The sequence below is a fragment of the Canis lupus genome, chromosome 23 (assembly GCF_011100685.1).
Source record: "Canis lupus familiaris isolate Mischka breed German Shepherd chromosome 23, alternate assembly UU_Cfam_GSD_1.0, whole genome shotgun sequence".
In the NCBI taxonomy this organism is placed as follows: Eukaryota; Metazoa; Chordata; class Mammalia; order Carnivora; family Canidae; genus Canis; species Canis lupus.
In genome coordinates this window covers 34,079,545-34,086,179 of record NC_049244.1, presented here as the reverse complement: position 1 = coordinate 34,086,179, position 6,635 = coordinate 34,079,545, and the positions used below count along the sequence as shown (strand labels likewise).

At 38.1% G+C, this 6,635-nt stretch overlaps 1 pseudogene; it reads left to right on the top strand.

Moving 5' to 3' along the window:
• The first annotated feature begins 2,007 nt into the window (after positions 1-2,007).
• LOC100686515 lies at positions 2,008-3,580 on the top strand (annotated as a pseudogene).
• Positions 3,581-6,635: the final 3,055 nt, after the last annotated feature.

Below are 6,635 nucleotides of genomic sequence, written 5' to 3'. Positions count from 1 at the left end.
GATCAACGTGATTGTAATCCCAATGACAGAGTGGAACTTAGCAAATTGATTTTGAAGTTCATATAGAAAAGTAAATTTCTAAGAGTCAATACAATTCTAAAAAAGAGCAAGGGTAGTGCTCTGGCAGATACCAAGATATCATAGACTTTATAGTAATTAAAACAGGTGGTCCTAGTGAAAAGATAAAGAGATTAATGAAACAAAATAGGAAGCCCATAAATATGGCAAATGATAGAGATTGGCTTACATGGTAGGAGGGAAAGGATAAAATATTGAGTTAAAAATGTTGGAAAATGTGGCTTTCTATCTGGAAAACAAAAACAAATAATAACATTACACTACACATAAAAATGAATTCCAGATGAATTTAAAAAATGTGAAAATCAAAATTTAAACTGCAGAGAAAAAATAAAGCAAAATTAGCTTCCAATTAAAGATAGAAAGTCAAATGCATACATTAGTATTTGCTTCCTCCTTAAATTCTAGTAAAATAATAATCAATGGTCCTCCAAGACATGAAACCACAAAAACAAAAGGAATGGAAAGATTAACAGCAGTAGCATAATTTGCAATCTGAAAAGCAGATGAGTGAGCAATAATTGACAGACCCCCAAGATGCCAAATTCTAAACTGGCAGTGAAAACATCAAGGAACCTGATTTACTGGATAGAATTTCAATTATCAATTGGCTTTTCCAGTACCACTGGATATGAAGAGTAACAATAGTTTATAAACAAGAAAATTGGTTAAAGTCTTTTAAAGAAGCAGTTAGACCCCCAAATCATCATCCTCACTCTGTCAGCAAGGGAAACTGCCCATCCCTGACTTTGTGGTTTACTTATGCAGATGATAAAATTAAAAGTCTATGGATTGGGGGACACTAGCCTCGCTGAGGGAAAGGGTACCTTATGAATATAGAAGGATTAAAGTAAACATTTTAATTCTGAAGGTTGAAATTCTTGACTTATTTTCTCCACGTAGTTCCCAGAATTCTGATAGCCAAGCTTTGTATATGTTCCAATCAAGAACATAAAAAGCTCTTCTAAGGAAAAGTCTTGCAAAAAAGATCTAAAGAATATTATACTGGGAGTTTCTAAATATAATTTCCCAGCCTGATCTTCCTCTATAATGACACCTACAGTTAGCAAGTCCCAATCAGGTTTAGTGCCCCACTCAACTACAAGAGTACAGCCAAGGATCCCCAACTTTTTAAAGAAGATCTAATTGAAAGACCAAAGCTAAAAAGCCAATTTGAAAGAAACAGACTCCATGTCAGAAGAAAAAAACGTTTAAAACTCTTATTAGTATCACTACAGACATGAGAAGATACTATATACCTATGAACTAATAACAAGTTACTTTTTTAAATGAAAAGTTTTTTTAAGACCCTTGGATATTAGAAAGCTGATAGAAAAAAAATTAAAAATCTCATTTTGAGGGTTAAAAGATAAAGTTGAAAGATTTTCCCTTAAAGTAAAACAAAGAACTAAAGAAATGGAAGATAAAAGAGAAACTATAAAACCTTAAGAGGAAATTATTGCAGAAATAATTTAAAATTTTTTCCAGAACTGAAGAACATACTTTTTCAGACTAAATGGGCTCAGTAAAAAAGAAATAAATAAAAAAATAAAATAAATAAATGGGCTCAGTAACTGCCCACAACAATGATGACAATTAACATGCATCAAGACACACTATCATGAAATTTCAGAACACTAAAAGATCTTCCAAGCTTCCAAAAAAGGAAATACAATAGCGAGAGGTGTCAAACAAAGAACAATTATCAGAATAGCTTCTCAGGCACAAATAACAACACTCTAAAAGAGAGTGGAGCAATACTTTTAAATTTTTTCTGGAGGAAAATGATTTTCAATCTAAAATTATATATCCAAAGGCTGATCCATGGTGGACGTTTTGAGGCCAGCTGACCTACAACCTATGCACCCCACACCACCTCCTGAGGAAGCCTGAGCCAGTTGTGTAGCTTTCTCCCTCTGTCTCATAACCATGTCCACCAACGAGAAAGCTAATTCACCAGCTGCCCACCTTACTAGACTCAAGAACAAGGGGAAAGATAATACAGAAATAAGGCAGCATGGAATAGAAGTTAACATGGAGCTTGAGGAAAAGCTAAGAATGATGACTAGATGCTGAAAAGGAGAAATTTAAGGTCATTTCCTGATGATACTACCTCTCCCCTGCAGGAAAACTGCAACAACCAGGACACTATAAATTGGTCTGTTGATGACATTGTAACAGCATAAGTAGCAATAATTTGGAAAGCCAGTTCCAGGCTACTCAAGCTGCTAGAAAACTGCTTTTTTAAGGAAAAACAGACCCCCATCACAACATGATCTGGGCTGGTTTGATTCCAAAATTTGTGTCCTTCTTGGGCAGAACTGATTGTCGTCCTATTCAGTTTGAATCTGCTTGGGTCCTCACTAACACTGCTTCTGGGACATCAAAATAGACCAAGACAGCTGTGGTAGATGGAGGTGCCAACCCGGCATTCACTTCTCTGTTGCCATCTTCCATGCCCACATCAGTGAACAAGCTATATGGGCTCTAGGAAACATTGCAGGTGATAGTTCAGTTTTTCAAGACTTGGTTATCAAGTATGGGGCAGTTGACCCACTGTTGGCGCTCCTTGAAATTCCTGATATCCCATCTTTAGGGTTACTTATGTGCCCTTTAAAACCTTTGTCACAACAAGAATCCTGCACCCCTGGTAGATGCTGTTCCTACCATAGTTCGTCTCCTGCATCGTGATGATCCAGAAGTATTAGCAGATACCTACTAAGCCATTTCCTACCTTACTGATGATGGTCCAAATGAATGGATTGAAATGGTTTGAAAACAGGAGTTGTGTCCCAACTTGTGAAGCTTCTAGGAGTTACTGAATTGCCTGTTGTGACTCCTGCACTAAGAGCCATAGGAAATACTATCATTGGGACAGATAAACAGACTCAGATTGTAATAGATGCAGGAGCACTTGCTGTCCCACCCAGCCTACTAATGAATCCCAAAACTAATATTTATAAGAAAGCTACATGGACAATGTCAAACATCACAGCTGGTCACCAGGACCAGATACAGAAAGTTGTGAATCATGGATTAGTCCCATTCCCTGTTGCTATTCTAAAACAGACTTTAAGACACAAAAAGAAGCTATATAGGCTGTGACCAACTATACAAGTGGTAGAACAGTTAAAAAATTGTATACCTCATTCATTGTGGCATAATAGAACTATTGATGAACCTCTTAACTGCAAAAGATACCAAAACCATTCTGGTTATTCTGGATGCCTTTTCAAACACCTTTCAGACTGCTGAAAAACAAGGTGAAACTGAGAAATTTGGTATAATGACTGACGACTGTGGAAATTTGGACAAAACAGAAGCTCTACAAAACCATGAAAATGAGTCTTTGTACAAAGCTTCATTAAACTTGACTGAGAAGTATTTCTCTCTAGTGGAAAAGGAGGATCAGAATGTTGTGCCAGAAACCACTTCTGAAGGCTATACATTCCAAGTTCGGATGGTACTCTTGGGGCCTTTAACTTTTCAATTATACAGCTGAGGCAGAAAGTTGTTTGTTGTGTACCCTGTTTGGTAGAAGTTTGTCTACTGTTTCTCTACGAAGAACTCTTTTTAAATGTGTTTCGTTATTGCAGCACTTTTTACAATGAGACTACACTTGAGCAGTTCCAAACTGTACAAACTGTATGAAGCTCCTCCTCTCAGTAGGGTTCTTATTTCTATGTGAAATCTCCTCTCTTGCAGTGCCCAGTAAATAAAGATTAAATTCCACCCTTTTCCTTAAAAAAAAATAAAAAATAAAAAATAAAATAATATATCCAACAAAAGTAGTGTAAGTGTGAGGGCACGATAGGCCATTTTTAGCATTCAAGTTCTCAAAAAATTTCTCTCCCATGAATTACTTTTCAGGAAGCTACTGTAACATAGTCTTTTCCAAAACAAAGGAGTAAAGAAAGGAAGAGGAAGATAGGGATATAGGAAAGGGGAAATCCAATATAGGAAAGGCAAAAGGAAAATTCTTAGGATAACAGATGTGCTGCCAGTGTAAAGGTAAGTAGTTCTGACTGAAGGAGGTTAGAGGCCCCCCAGTGACACTTCTTCAAGAAGATGACTTTGGCAGAATATCTGATATATTTGAACATACTGAGAGGAGAGTTTTATATACTCACACAATTAAATACTATATAAAAATTTAGATGAATCAACACACACACACACATCTCAACATGGCAGATTTGGAAGACAAAGCATTGAGCAAAAAAACAATGAGAGTACTATGAACATTGTGACACTATTTGTATTTTTAAAATAATTCATGGTACTAGAAACACTGTAGGCTTTTGTGGGGGGGTTGGGGAGAACCAAGGTCATAAAGTTCACTTTTCTGTGAAAGTTCACTTTCTTTCACTTTTCTGTGGGAAGGAGAACATGAATGGCACCTGAGAGGAAGAATAAAGGGGACTTCAATTTTAACTGTAAGGTACTATTGCTTTTAAATGGTTTTAAAATCTAAAGCAAAAATGTCTGTGTTAATATTAGTTAATTCTGGGTAGTGAGTATACAAGTATTGATCTTACATTGATCTTCCTACTTTTCTGTATTTTCCTCTTCCAGAAAGGAAAGGAGGAAGGGACTAAAAAGAAAGATAAGTGCTATGATCACAGCCTTTCCAAGGGCCTGGGCTGAAGGGCCAGGAACCAGGGGCCAGATAATATGGGCCCATTCCCATTGCTCCTGCTAGCCTAAGTCTTCTCTTCATCGTGTTCAGTATCTTGCTTACAACAGAACACAACTGTTCTGCAAGGTGCATGTTTCATTTTTCAAATAAAATCCCCTTTTAAAATCTCGGCTTTTTTTCCCCTCAACATAGCCATTGAATTGTGCTTCATCAACAACCCATGAGTAGAAAGGCTGTGTCACTCCCTTTAATAGCAGAACACTGAGACCCTGAAAAGATGGTTTGAGAGAGGGCTTGGCAAATAAAACATAGTTTACCATTCATATTATTACTTAGTATAGCTGTTACTTTGATGGAAAAATATGATTAGCCACCAACTCTCGCTTGCTCTCATCTACATCTGGCAAAGTGCTGCCATGCTTAAATATCCTACCCTCACCTGGTGGCAGCTACCTCAAAGACAAGTACCTAGGAGGAAAGCAATATGACTTGAGGTTGCTCTGTCAATATCCCCTAAAAAAATGATAGGAAACATAGTGATCAAGGGGCTTGGGAGAGGGTAATGCAAAGAAGGCATTTGTTCAGTTAACATAGAGATTTGCCCTTGGCCATGAAAGGGTCTGCTAAATACTCAACTTCAAGTGCATGTTCACAGTTTCTGCAGAAAGCCAAAAAGCTGAGCCTACAGATACCAGTGCGTATGGTCTCAGATATACTCGAAATAGTTCATCATCATACTCTTTCATTTGATTTGGAACTGGAAGAATTGCAAAGAAGACAAAATGAAAGGTACTGGACAGTTATCCTTTCTCTATTAAAAAAAATAACTTTGAAGTTTGGTGAGAATGTTGTGTGCTTGGGTTCAGGTCAGTGCTTATATTCACTGACGCTTGATGGATTTCTGGCTTCAAATGTTTTATCAAGACAATCCACCTTGTAGCAATCTCCAAAGAAGACTGTGTGGCTCTATTAAGTCCACAATTTGCTTTTTAAAAGTGACTAAATATGCTTTTTCACAACAACGACAAGTCATCTCCCTCCTGGAGCCAACAGAGTTTGTCACCCAGCTTCCCTCGCCTTTCAAAGCCAGCCGTCAAAAAGCAAAGGAAATGTCATGACTTTGGAGCGGTCAGAAAGCTCTTAAGTCGCAGTGCAGGCTATTTCTCCTTTTGTGGCACAGAAAAGAGTGGACAGACACAATGAATAAATAATCCCATTGTACTTACAAATGTGTAACAATCCTTCAAAATGAGGTGAGGAACAAAGATAGGAGATAGCAAAGCAGCCCTGGTCTTAACAGCTTGCAATTCCAGAGCCTAAACTGCTTTTGCAAACACACACACACACACACACACACACACACACAGCAACCATGAGAAAATAAAAATTAAAAATGGCATCCGATTCAGAATGCCAAGAGGCTCAGCCTAAATGGCCTTCTGTATAATTCACTTTGGACACCTTCAGCCTCAGTGGCTAAAGGCAGCCGGTCTGGGCCAAGGTTAATACCTTAAACTATTCAAAAGAACTGACTTTGAAATAATCATCAGGGTCACCGTTTGTTGCAAAAAACACCTCTTCATCATTTTTACTTCACCACAGCCCTTCCTTTCCCTTAAAAGAAGCCTTGTTGTTTGATGTTCTAGCATTTGTGAAAGGCCTCCGTTTTTCATCTCTGGTACCTACATCCACCTGCTCCCCACCTTGAACTGCAGAATCCAGGGCAATAGCAGGGTGTGCAGTAACAGCAGAGAGGGCCGAAGGCTGGCGGGAGCAGCCAGTACTGGAGACACAGATGGCAGGAGCGCAGGCCAGAGATTCAAGGGTTCACAGAAAACTCAGGGAATTCCAGGAACCCAGAACTGCAAATGGCCTTAAAGAACTAACAACTGCAAACTTTTAATTGTATTTTTAAAGA